We start from the raw sequence: 14,446 nt of genomic DNA on the forward strand, positions 1-14,446 counted from the left end.
CGGGCTAGCTAGAGTCTCTTCAGTTTGGGCTATGAATGATTTTTCTTCATAAGTAATCTTAGAGTGTTCTAAATTGCTTGACAGTTTCATACATTTATATGGTGAACTTTAGGCCTTACCACACCCTGTTTCCTTCCCTCATCCGGTCTCTTCCACTGGATCCCCTCTTCTCAACAAGCCCCTCCCTCCACCTCTCACATCTTCCTTTTGCATGTGGCTAAGAGTTACTTCCAGACGGTGGGTGAGTGGGAGGATATTCAGTGGAGCTCTCTCTGTTACTCAACTATCAGTGGCCATGCTGCAGAGGAAACGGACATCCTTCCCTTAACCAACAAAACCCACTAGGAAGAGTGAGATTCATGGTCTCTCACCTGAGGCTCACTCAACTGCAGTGAAATGAGCCCAGTCTTGTGTACCTAACCACAGTTGCTGTGAGTCCTGAGCGCAGTCGCTATGCCAAGGCCAGAAGGCAGGTATGTGTGTGTGTGTATGTATATATATATACTCTTGTACCTTATATATGTGTATATATATATATACTCTTGTACCTTATATATGTGCGTATATATATATATATATACTCTTGTACCTTATATGTGTGTACATATATACACTCTTGTACCTTATATATGTGTGTGTGTATATATATATGTATATATATATATACTCTTGTACCTTATATGTGTGTGTATATATATATATATATATTCTTGTACCTTATATATATATATGTATATATATATATGTATATGTATATACATATATACATATATATATATATATATATATACATATATATATATATATATATATATCAGTCTTGATGGAGCTAGAGGTACAGCATAAAATTCTTTCTATCATTACACGAACTAAAGGCAAAACAGGTCATGGGAGTAATGGCACCATCAGTAGCTTCTGCTTCAGGATAACTGGTGCAATAATGCTCCTTCAGAGATGAGAGTTAACTGCTTTGAACCCATGCTTCTCCAATAAAATGAGGCCATCTCTAGCTGTTTGACACATTCTCCTTTTTTTCAGCGTTTCCCATCTGTAGATATGAGAGAAGACTGCCTCTTCAGGGGGTCTTGGTGTTCCTGCAAGCTATAGAGAATGCCTCTGCTTTGCTGAGGACCTGCATGAAGCTGGGGGCTGGATTCAGCTCACTGCCAGTGCCCTGCAGATGCAGCATATTCTCTCCGGAGGACCATTTGTCTTGAAGCGCTGAACAAATCTTTCAACATCTGGGTGTCAATGACAGATTTTCGGTGTCACCTTACATTAGAAAATAGAACCAACCGGCTAAGGAGCTTCCTATTCTGATAACACACCAAAAAAAGGTGTTCACAAAGTCAGATCATGTTGTACTTAACATGTGGTACACAGTTAAAGCATTTCTTTACATTTAAATTTCACACACATATACAAAGTCTGAATTCTTTGGAAAGCTATAAAGAGAGTGGGTAGATACCCAAGATATACTGAAGAATCGAGGTTAAAAATTTAGAAATCTAAAGGAGATTCGACCTTACTGAAAAAAACAGGGAGGCAAATCTAGGCACAGAGAATGTTTTCCAGGAAAAATTTAAACAGTAAGAAACATGATACCTTTGCAGTGCCCAGGACCAGTGTCTTAGGAGCTCTCAGAAGACACCATAAATACTGATGACCTGGCAGCAAAAGCAGCCCCGAGTGGCCTCTTCAGGTTCCAAGTAACTACTCATCTTCACTGTGAGCCACCTTTGGCCTCATTCATTCACTTAATAAGTCACCTTCCCTTGCTTCTGTAGTCAGTGGCATTTTAACCTTCAGAATTATGAGTTAACCAAGAAAGAATTATACTCAGAGTTAGGTAACTGTTACATTGATAGTTTTGTGTTATTTAAATAAATTAACACAGAGTTTGTATATAGATCATGGTAGTTGCCTCCAAACAAGCAAGCAGGTGACAGACTGGAGAAATCCTATTCTTTATTATAAGATTAAAAACAAAAATAGATTTTTGTGGCTGTAGACGGTTGGAAATGAAATTAAAATAAGAGACTTTAGCTGGCTGTCCTAGTTAGCTGTCTGTTGCTATGATAAAATCGCGACCAAAATCAATTTGGGGAATAAACGGTTTATTTCGGCTTGTAGTTAAGCATCTATCATCTTGAAGCCAGACAGGAGGTCAAAGCAGGAGGAACATGGAGGCAGGAACTGAAGCAGAGACTGTTGGGGAATGCTGCTCACTGGCCTAATCTCCTTGGCTTGCTCAGCTACTCTTTCTTTTTCTTTTTTTCTCTCCTCTCCTCTCCTCTCCTCTCCTCTCCTCTCCTCTCCTCTCCTCTCCTCTCCTCTCCTCTCCTCTCCTCTCCTCTCCTCTCCTCTCCTCTCCTCCCTTCCCCTCCTTCCTTCCTTCCTGCCTTCCTTCCTCCCTTCCTTCCTCCCTTCCTTCCCCCTCTCTCTTTCTTCTTTCTTCGTGAATATTTTAAACATTTATGTATTCACTGTACATCCCAATATCAGCCTCCCTTCTCCTCCCAGTGCCCCCTTGCACAGATCTCCTCCCTTCCCCCTCCCCTTCTCCTCTAAGAAGGGGGATTCCTCTCTGAGTATCCCCCATCCCTTCTCCCCCTCTCCTTCTCCTCCCCACCCTAGGCATATCATGCCACTGCAGGACTAGGCATATCCTCTCTCACTGAAGCCAGACAAGGGAACCCATCTAGGGGAGTGGGCATCACAGTCAGGCAACAGATGCAGGGACAGTGCCTAATCCAGTTGTTGGAGGATAAGAATGAAGATGGAGTTGCACCTTTGCTGCATATCCAAACGAGCCTGACCTGCAGTAGATTGGCAACACCCAGGGTGGGCAGTACCCTCATACATCAGTTTATAATTAAGAAAGGTGCCACGGACATGTCACGGTCCAATCTCATTGAGGAAATTCTGTTTTAGAGGATTTTCCCAGGTTACATGTATAAATGTACATTTATAAATGTAGCTTGTGTTACATTTATAAAAGCTAACCAAGCACATTAGGCATGGAGTCTCATGCCTATAATCCTAACACTCAGGAGGTGGAGGCAGAAGGCTCAGGAGTCCAGGGCCATCTTCAACTACAGAGATCCTTTGAATCTAGCCTGGAATAAGTGAAATGCCGAGAGAAAGGATGAGCGGGAAAGGAAGGGAGGCTGTAAAGCAGCAATCTTGTATATTTATGCTTTCTGCAATGTTTTGCTGAGACTTGCTCCATGGTGGCCACTGTATCAACTGAAACATCTATACTGTCTAAAAAGAAAAAAGAAAAAGCACATATAAAGCCTATTTTGAATGTCTCTATATTTTATAAGCAACAGGATATTTAAACCTGACCCACTATTCTTCTGATAAAATGAATTATCAGCAATGGTAACAATATTAGAATCAAAATTACTTTATTCTTTGTGGCATCAGAGAGAAGCCCACAATAGTTGGCCTTTTGTTTTCTTTCTTTCTTTCTTTCTTTCTTTCTTTCTTTCTTTCTTTCTTTCTTTCTTTCTTTCTTTCTTTCTTTCTTTCTCTTTCTTTCTTTCTTTCTTTCTTTCTTTCTTTCTTTCTTTCTTTCTTTCTTTCTTTCTTTCTTTCTTTCTTTCTTTTTTCTCATTTCCACAGCTTAAAGTCACAAATTGGCCCTGTAGTAGCTCTGTTATGGAAAGCTCGATATATAAAATGTATGTGAATAAATGTTTAAACAGCACAATGGCTTATCATGGATGTCAACTTGACTACATCTGGAATTAACTAAAACTCCAAAATGAAGAGACACACCGTCAGGGATTTTGCTGAATTTGAAGTGAAAAGAACCACTTCTGATCCAGATCTTTGAGTTGGGAAAACACACCTTTAATCTATATCTGCCAGGGTGATTGTGTAATCCTGGGTCTATATATTTACATGGAAGAAGGAAGCTTTTCTTTTTGCCTGCTCGCTCCCCTCTCACTAGTAAGGCCATCCTTAACTGACAGGAAAGCTTACTTCTCTGTAATCCTGGCATTCACTGAAGACCAACTGAGACATCCAGGCTCAAGACCTGAAAACTACTGGATTCTTGAACCATCTATTCATAGTGAGATACTGTGGCATTACCCTGTAAATCATTCTAACAAATCCATATCTATCTATCTGTCTGTCTGTCTGTCTGTCTGTCTGTCTGTCTGCCTGCCTGCCTGCCTGCCTGCCTGCCTATCTATCTATCTATCTATCTATCTATCTATCTATCTATCTATCTATCTATGTATATCTCTCTCTATGTGTATGTCTCTATGTATATATACACACATATATGTGTATATATATATATATTCTTTTCTTTGTTGAACATAGAATATATTCATTTTTCTTCATTAAATATAGGCTTAAGTTTTAGAATACAAGACAATATAAATAAAAGCAGGAAAAGAAGAACTCAAATTATCTCTTCACTGGTGACTGGGCTCTCTCTGTACTTAAAAGACCCTACAAAATCTACAAATTTTAAAATATCCTCTAAATCTACAAATATTCATTATATAGTATGCATAATGATATCATATACATATATATATGGAGAGAGAGAGCATGTGTGTGTGTACTGGGTAGTTTTGTGTCAGCTTGACACAGCTGGAGTTATCACAGAAAAAGGAGCTTCAGTTGAGGAAATGCCTCCATGAGATCCAACTGTAAGGCATTTTCTCAATTAGTGATCAAGGGGGAAAGGCCCCTTGTGGGTGGGACCATCTCTGGTCTGGTAGTCTTGGTTCTATAAGAGAGCAGGCTGAGCAAGCCAAGGGAGGCAAGCCAGTAAGGAACATCCCTCCATGGCCTGTGCATCAGCTCCTGCTTTCTGACCTGCTCGAGTTCCAGTCCTGACATCCTTTGGTGATGAACAGCAGTATGGAAGTGTAAGCTGAATGAACCCTTTCCTCCCCAACTTGCTTCTTGGTCATGATGTTTATGCAGGAATAGAAACCCTGAATAAGGCAGAGAGAGAGAGAGAGAGAGAGAGAGAGAGAGAGAGAGAGAGAGAGAGAGAGAGAGATTCATTCCATCAACCTTGTTACTTCAGAGAATCCTGACTAATACAAAGATACATTTTTCTATGGCATCCTTGCATTTCCAGCCCCTTGGAGGAGAGAGTGGAGGAACTAAGGCTATAAAGCTCATTCAAATCAACATAGCACAAACTAAACTCATAGGCCTGGCACAAAGAGCTTCTTACAGCATCTGATGCCAACCAACCCCCATCCTACCAATAAAGATGCTTAGTATTTGAACAAAGAGCTTCTGGTGGATTTTGCATGGTCCTTTAAGTACAGAGATTCCAGTCACCTGTGAAGAAGGATAATGTGAGTTCTTTCTTCCATGTGCTTATTTTTTTATATACTCTAAGACTCAGCCTATGTTGAAAGAAGAAAAGAATGGGTACCCCTGCATTATTCTGCACTAAACATTTTGTCTCATATTATGTCTAAATTTTACTCTGGGAAAATGTTTGGGTCCTCAGGTGAAGCTCTGTAAACTAAAATGTTATAAAAGTAAAACAAAATATCTTTAGTGAAATAAAATAGAAATTACTTATGATGTCAATATTTTAAGTATACTTCTTTATAAATTAAATAATTACTTCTCATCCTGAGAATCTGAACCTTTGCATGGTTGTTCTTTTTTAAAGAATGGGACATATCTGTATTGGAGACAGATGATCTAAAATTCATTCAAACAACCAAGGAGACAGTGAGGTAGACTGTGTTCTTATCTGTATCCAATTTACCCAGCAATTTGTATCTTATTACCTATAATAAAAGATAAAGTGAGCTAAAGCAAACAGAGACACTGACAGAATCCACAGACTTCAGTCCCCTGAGAATGTGTTGTCCTAGTGATGTCTCCATTCTCCTGCCAATTGTGACCATCGGATTCAGAGGCTGAACCACTGTCCTGTGCCCCACCACTCCATCTGATCTCAGGCTCAGATCAGCTCATTCTTGGATTGATTCTCCTCTTCTCCCTAATTTTCCTGTCCTGACTTTGAACTCAAGTTGTAACCTGATTCTGACTCCTGGTTGAGACCTTTGTGTGACAGTTTCCTTTGAGGACTCTTGCCCTTTGTAGTGCACATAAATGAATTGAGTCAATGCCAGTGATTGAGCAGAAAGGAACCTCTCTGATGTGGCTAGAATGTGTCTTCCAAAGCATATGTGCAGGGAACTGCATCCCTGAGGCTGACATCTTTGGAAAGGTGACTGGGTGGGAGGCACTTCAATGACTCAGTACTACTTTCAGGGATGGATAAAAAAGACATGATTGTGAGCCAGGATTGATTACTATAGATTTATCATTTTTCTCTCTGTCTGACCCATGTGATACTTTTACCCATGTTATAATGTACTAGGATGCCAATGCCTTGACCTCAGGCTTCTCACTCTCCAGAGCTTTGAGAAAAATTACTATCTGTTCTTCATAAACTCTCCAGTCTCAGGTATCTTGTTACAGTAGCACAGACTAAGACAGCTTTCTTATGTAATTGTGCCATTCCAGTGACTCTTAATATCTGGAATTCTTGAAGTTAGGGAAAAACTTTCCACATCTTCCACATTATTAATTTCTGTGTGTTACAAATCAATTACTATATAGTTATTTATTGGAGGCTTCTTTTTTTTTCTTAGAAAATCAGTGTTTACTTATTACTTTTATTAATAGTAGTACCACTACGAAACATGGCCATTGTTTTGTTATTCCATAAAACTGTTCCTTATTAATATCTAATGGGGTAATCTAATGTGTGTATGTATATGTGTGTCCATTTACACTTGGGCACACATGCATGTGCAAGTACATGTGTACATGCGTGTATGGTTGTGAAGGCCAGATGACAAGTTGATTTGAGAATAATAATCTCTCTCTCTCTCTCTCATCACTGGCCTTGAATTCTCCAAGTAGGATAGGCAGGCTGGTAAGCAAGTCTCATCCATTAGTTTCTGGTTCCAAACTGGGATTGTAACTGTGTAACACCACTCCCTGTTCTTGTTTGCTTTTACATGAGTTCTGGCTATCAAACTATGGCTCCTATAAATGCAAAACTGTTATTTTAACTGGCTGACCTATGTCTACACTACCACAATGGGGAATTTTTAAAATATATTTCATCAAATACATTAATAGAAGGAAAGTAATAGAGCATGAACTCCAGCTCTAAAGAGTTTAAAGTTTGTTGAGGATAGCTGTCAATAATAATTTGAAGTTTATAAATGACATATTGTAAAATCAGGATGTTGTGAGTAGGCAGATAAAAATATACATAATTTAGAGATGACGCAAGTTTGAGTTCAAACAGAGAATGAGAGTCATTTAGCATGAAAGTATAGATTATTAAAATATATTGTATTGGGACTGAAGAGACAGTGCAGCATTTGTAACTCTTGAAGATGACCTGGGTCAGGTTTTTAGTATCTAAATAGCAACTCACAAATACGTGTTACATCACTTCCAAGGGACCCAAGGATTTCCTCTCTGTGCTCCTGCATCAAAGGGCACACACAGGCCTGTGCAGGCTCTCACACACATACCCATAAATAAAAAAATAAATGCAATTTAGAACAGCATCTGTCTGATTTGGTGAATGCTCATTAGAACCGAGCAGAAGACTTCAGGGGCTATGTGGGAAATAAGTCATACTTGAATGTCACCTTCATGCTGACTTTTATGGACACAAAGCCACCAGAAAGAATGGCCTTCTTTGTGGTATATATAGGACACCTGGGAGTATCTATAACATTGAACTAAGCCTTGTCCCTTTCCAGAATGTCATAAATCATGAACACCAGTAGAGCAGAGCTGTAAGGCACGAGCCTCTTAGCAGCTGCTTGCTCCCCTTCCGTAGCCCAGGCATCCTACATAATAAGACAGTCAGATGTTTACTTCTCTCTTTGGCCTAGGATCACCCTGAAACATCTTTATCAAGATGATATATCACTCTCTGCCTTCTGACTTCATTCAGGGCGCTGTTCCACATGGCCACCATGCCCACCTGGCACCTATTTAGGCTTTGGTATCCTAATTTTTTATGCTTTTACAGAAGCATCTTAAGCACTGAGCATATTTCAGGTCTGAATACAGAATTTTAAGGCAGTTATTAAAGGTTTGCAAAGTATTTAACATGTGAGGGAAAATGTGTTCTTTGTTTTCTGAAATCATCTTAAATCTCTAATTAAAATATAATCATATAATTACATCACACCCTCCATCTTTTTTTTTCTTTTTTTTTTTTTTTACATTCTAGGTCCTCTCAATTACCCTACCTCCAATTCTGCCCATGGTCCTCACTCTCAAATTAATGGCTCTTTCCCTTTAATTATTATTGTTACATATGTGTATAAATATATAAGTATCACCTTCTCAACCCATTTTTGTTGTTCGCGTGTATTTGGTTTTAAGGCTAACTAACTTGTATTGGGAAAACAATCAGAATATTTGCCTTGGGATAGAATAGTTCTTCTTCTCATAGCAATGGCTGTTAGTTGCCTGTGGTGTTTTTGTTTTTGTCTTTCTAGGCATTGGGACCCTGTAAGATTTTTCTTCTTCCACATTAGCACGTATGACTATTGATATTGTCATTGTCCAGGTCTTGATTATGCAGTCATTTCTATGAGAGGCAGTCTCAGAACAGACTTACTGGTGTTCTGGCTCTTACAATCTCTTTTCCCCTCCTCTTCTACAATGTTCCCTGAGCAATGATGCAGGAGCCATAGTGCAAATGCATATGTTAGGCCTATGCTCTCCACAATTCCACTGATCTTCACTTCGTGCCCCCTTTTGTTTTCTGTAATAATCTTCATTTGCTGGAGAGACAGAACCTGCCCTGATGAGGGGTGATAGCTATACTTATCTGTTGGTATAAGGATAATATTTAGAATGTAGTTAAGGAATTATGCTGGTTTGTCAAAGTAACATTAGTAAACTCTCTTCTAGGATCTGTGATCTCACTAGTCCCTAGGAGCTCTAGATTGCTAGTACCCGGCATGGTTCCCCTTAGGTTGGGTGGCCCTTAAGTCCATTCAGACAAGTGTTGGTAACTATTGGTACCACCAACATCCAAGTACCACTATTGAACCTTTATAGACATCTTTCAATGGGGTTCATTTAAATTGAAAGCCTCTTTCCTATGGTTTAGGTCCCATATTACCAGAAAACAGTATATAAGCTTTCAAGAGACAGAAGCAATGAATAATCCTACCCATCTGTGACACCCATAAACCACAAAAATGTGCTTTCAATTTATATCTGTTTCACTGCTTTGAATTTCAGACATAGATTAAAATCCCATAAGTCATGAAATTAAACCAGCTTCGACTCTGCTCTTTTACCATTTCAATCGCGGTTAAATCATTGTTTATTTCAGTTTACTGTTTAAATCAGGAGTATACAGTACCATGTTGGTTGGAGATACAAAGCACACTTGAAATGAGCCCTGCCATTCCAAAATACCATGAAGTTACTCTTAAAAAGAGATCTATGTCTGCCAGGGGGTAATTGTATAATCAGGAGCTCTCCAAATTAGTGTTCTCAAAGAATAGGAAGTCTGCTGAAGGATAAGTAATTACAATATGCTAATTTGAAGCCTAGTATGTATAATTAATACTGGAAAAGAACTGTAGCAATTATTTAGAGCTTAGACCAACAGAGTATTTTTTCCATGAAAAAAATACTTTATCACAGACATTGCCTATAATAATTCATTTCTGGTCAGAATTGTTAAGTGATTATCAGTTTCATTTTTATTTTCAGACGTCCTTTATCAATTGTCCTGTATCCTGCACCTGGAAGGACAGCCTTGACTGGTATAACATATTCAAAGAGCTGGTGAGCTGCAGAAATTGCAATGTTCTCATAAACTATATGGAGTGAAGCAAGAGCACTTTCGACAGAACCTAAGCTGATGTCCAGGAAGATTATCAATATTGCATGTGTAAATTTTCACGGATGTACACATATGTAGAGGGGGTAGGAAGATGATAGTGTAGATCATGAAGCTAGAGTGGGGATCATGAGAGGGAGACAAGAGATTGCATGAGTTACAGAATACATGTAGTATGAAAGAGGAGAGGGGGTTATGGGGTAAGAAGGGAAATGGGCAATGGTGGGGGAGGAAAAGGATCAGCAACCACAAAGAATGTATTACTGCTGAGATGAAACTAATTAGTTTTTATCCTAATTTTAAAACACTAGCAAATTTAAAAGAGTCCATAGAGACTACTCTCTGATTTTCCTCTGGTGTCAAGTTGTTACCACAGCATTAAATGTGCTTCAAGGTGCCTAAAATGGCACATGGACAATGTCTTATGAAGGGGAGAAGACTCCAGTGGGAAAACCCCCCAATATATTACCTGTCTAGGAGATCAAGTGTCCAGCAAAAACATACTGGAGAAGATTACAACAGAGAAGAGTCTCAGGTTGCATCTCCTGAGAACTCGGGTGTTGACCTACTATGATGTGCCAGTGTGCAGTGGAAATCACAAACTCAGTGGATAAATAGAAATGCATTCCTCCTGTCCATTTCCCTTTTCCTTTTCCCTTCTCCTTTCTCTCCTTCTTTAAAGTAGGAAGAATCAGAAAAATGGCATAGTTCATAGGAGTCAAACAAGAGAAAGATGAAGGTGGATGCTGAAACTCATTCCTAAGCTTATTGTTACTCCAGTGCACAGACTGTTCTTGGGCTCTAAAATGCTAAGAATACAAATATAGACATGAACTATTCTGGAGTTGAATCCATTGTCAAATAGGGTAACATTAACCAAGTACTGAGAGATCTAGTAGAACCTATTTCAACGCAATGAGAAAAACAAAAAAAGTGCATTGCTGAACTCAACCCATCCATAAACCTACAGAATAATGCCATCTGTAAACTATATTTGTGTGTCAACGACACAGGAGGCTGACAAGACACTTTTCCTGTCCTCGAGACCGTCAGACATCTTTGCTGTTCTCACTGTTCGCATATATGCAAGGTCTTTCTGCTCCCAGTCCCTTGACGGCTGACCTACTAGCATTTCTTAACAGCTGAAGGTGAATCTCTTACCATCAGGCTTGGAATATAGGTAGCTGTGTATGCATCTCCTTACCTGCTCAGAAAGCTCCAGAAGGTATGCAAAATAGCCTTTGGAGAGGAAAATGGGACAGCTTCTGTTAGTTTCTCTCTCCTCTCATGTGACATGTCCCCAAGCCACCCACACAAGGCTTCGCAGAGGAGCAGGGTTACTTCAGAGTCCCTTTGGCATCTGCACAGTCGGCAGTGTCAGTAACAGTACATGCTAGGCTCATCTAAGTGCTGTAGCTAAGTGCTCAGCTCTCTCTGTGCCTGGTTATTAGTGCTTAGTTCAAGCTCCCCATTCTAATTCCCTTGCCAAGCTTGTGACACTTGGGAGTGTTCTCACTTATCTTATGGTTATAATGTAAGTCTCAAAAAAAAAAAAAAACCCAGATCAAATTGGAAGATTAATTCAGATAACAAATATAGGTTTTCATGACATTTTAATGGGGGTGGTTCTCCTGTGGAAACAGTTTGAGAAGTGTTAGAACACCAATGTGGATACTGATTTGTTTACATCTCGCTTCTTTTAAATATAAGCATGCTCAAACACTGCAGGAAGGAGTCTGGATGATGCTCTTAGAGCTTCAGAGACGATCTGCAAGGATGAGACAGGGCGTGCAGAATAGAGTCAGGGGAGTAGGAACATCTACCTTTAGATGGGATAGCTTTGAATTAGCGACTATGCAACTCTTCACTGTGGTACTGTGCACATGAAGCTCTGCTCTAAAGATGTTGTGCATTGTTGTGTTTAATATACCCAATTATTACAACATTAGGCTGCTTGCTGACTTTATAGAGAAGGAAAAGAAGAGTCACAAGGAATCGCTTCAGGGCCTCAAACACTTCATAACCTTGTGCTTTCACACCAGACCTTACTCAGGCATTTTCACAACATGGCATGAAATCTATATCCATAAAATATAGATTTTATAGTTATAGAAATACAACAAGTATAAATGTAAAATAATTATAATGACTAAATTAAATATAATTCTGGGGATCTTATTTCCCTGGGGCAGAAACTTTACCTACTGTTTGTTTGTTTGTTTGTTCGTTTGCTCATTTTATATGTGTATGCATAATGTTTACATGTGTGCATGTTTGTCCAGATGTATGTAGGCACCTCTGTGCACATGAATGAAAGCCCAAAGTTGTCATTCAATGAATCTCAGGCCCGTCTCCACATTATTCAGTGATGAGGCAGGGTCTCTTCATTGAACCAGAGCTTTCTAATACAGCCAGTCTCTATACTCAGCTTGCTGAGTGTCAGGTGAAGGGGGGTGGATTGTGCCTTCTTCTCCCTGTCATTGCAAACGGACAGCTATGCCTGCCGGGAGTTTGTATTGGTTTGATGGCCTGTGCGTGGGTCCTCATGATGGTTGCTGTGTGTCAAGTGCTTTAATAACTGAGCCACCTCCCAGCCCTACCTGTGTGTTTTCTAAGCACTGTTTTGTAACTAAGTAAAAGAATGCTGGAACTAATTTATATCCATTTGTGAGACTAAATTATTAAGTATTCAGCACACTTTTAACCACTTAATAAAAATGATCACCATCCAAAATTGAATCCCATAAATGTAATCCATTCTAGTATGATTTTAGTATATTTTCTATAAATTGTATTCTTGGGGTTATTTATAATTCCTATAATACAGAGGCTGTACTGTATCAGAGTTTAATGCCTTTTTAGCTCTGGGTTCAGCAACATCACAGAGACCTTCAATTCTGTCCTGGTGGGAGTCTCTGAAATATGGAAATGAATTCCACTGGGAACCAGTCCCTGATATACCAGCTTGTTAATTATCTAGATTTAAGACATTGATAGCACCAGTATAGTTTAAACATGTGCCATGCTACCCTCTACTTAACTTCACTAAGCCAATAAACAACAAATCCCTGTATTTCTTCATCGTGTCAGTAACTACTATTTTTTGAATAGGACAAAAAAACAATGTAGGACATATTTTTACAGTGTTTGAAAAGTTTCCTCACTGCTGAATGAGTGAGGTTCCAGCCTGTCTTCACTGTTTTATTTTTGCCTTCTTTGTGACCATAACAATAATAATAAGCATTCATGTTAGAATTGTGCTCACATGTCAGTAACATGGAAGGCCTCTTAGCTGATTCAGATAATAATCAAATATGGGCTGATGTTGTGGCAGCATTGTGAATGAGTGGATTAGCAAACAGATGATGAATTTGTGAAGGACTAAGAAGTCATGTGCAAATTACTATGGTGGCTTTTCATTTGCAATAAAGAACATTACATCTCATTGTGTGCAAACTGTCTAAAACATTATAATAAATTGTCTATGTATAAATACGCAAACTTTTTTTTTGAGAACTGATTGTTAAATGTTTTCCAGCATAGCATTGCTGTGAGGTTTTGTTGTTGTTGTTGTTGTTGTTTTGTTTTTTTTTATCTTACTGCTTAGGTGACTGAGTTTCCCTAATCCCAGTTGTTTGTCCTAGAATGACTCATAAGTCGAGGAAGAACCAGTTAGAACTCAAGCCTGCACGAGGGCAACCTTCATCCTTTACTCCTGGCTTCTGACTTAGGAGTGATGTCGAAAGGTGATACGGTGACTTTGTCTTGGTGTTTTTAGGCTTGGATGTACAAGGCCTTCCTCCTTAGTCTCCTTGGTGTTTAGCCTTGAGTTTACCTATGTTTGGCTGCCTGATTGTCTCTCCCAAGCCCCCCGCCCTTCTCTTCACATGTGCAAAATGAGAATATATTTTCAAATAACATAAATTGCTGTTCAAATCTTTATTTCTAATATGTGGCTTTAAATTTCAGGGTTTTTGCCTTTTAAAATTTCTTGTAGTGGGGATTTTTAAAAACAGTTATATTATATGACCATGATTTTGTTTTAATCCCAGATGTGGGATATGGAGCTGCTTCAGATTGTCCACAGCAGCTAACTCTGATTTGTCTCATGCTCTGGCAAGGGAATGATTCAGCCAGCTGAAGAGAGTTTACATTTGGAATTCTAGGGACTCTTGAGAGCGTTTATAAATGCCAGAACCCTGAGAGAGGCTGTGGCTCCTGCTGCCCCTACTGCTGCTGATGTTCATGCTTGTTGCTGGATTGCTGGTTGGAGATGTCTGATGGTGAGGATTGGGCTTGCCCCAAGGAACTCAACACCCCTAATAGCAGAAAGTACTCCAAAGAGAGCTACATCCCTGTCTCCCTCTAACCTTCTTTCTTACCTAGCTAGTGTTGAGGGGCTGGAAAGGATAAGGGTACAGAAGGGTGGTAGATGTAAGAACCCAGTAAAGTAGCCAAAAAGTACAGTTACAATTTCTACCTTAGAAATCATACATAAAGGCCCATAATACACTCATACACATATACATACACAGA

General features: G+C 39.3%; 1 long non-coding RNA gene across 1 annotated transcript; it reads left to right on the plus strand.

Moving 5' to 3' along the window:
- Positions 1-4,758: 4,758 nt before the first annotated feature.
- Gm7759 (predicted gene 7759) lies at positions 4,759-11,453 on the plus strand. Its single transcript, NR_151543.1, has 3 exons — positions 4,759-4,898; positions 9,781-9,855; positions 10,222-11,453. It is a non-coding gene; the product is annotated as a predicted gene 7759 (long non-coding RNA).
- The last annotated feature ends 2,993 nt before the right edge of the window (positions 11,454-14,446 follow it).

Source organism: Mus musculus, chromosome 1, assembly GCF_000001635.26.
Source record: "Mus musculus strain C57BL/6J chromosome 1, GRCm38.p6 C57BL/6J".
NCBI classification, from domain to species: Eukaryota; Metazoa; Chordata; class Mammalia; order Rodentia; family Muridae; genus Mus; species Mus musculus.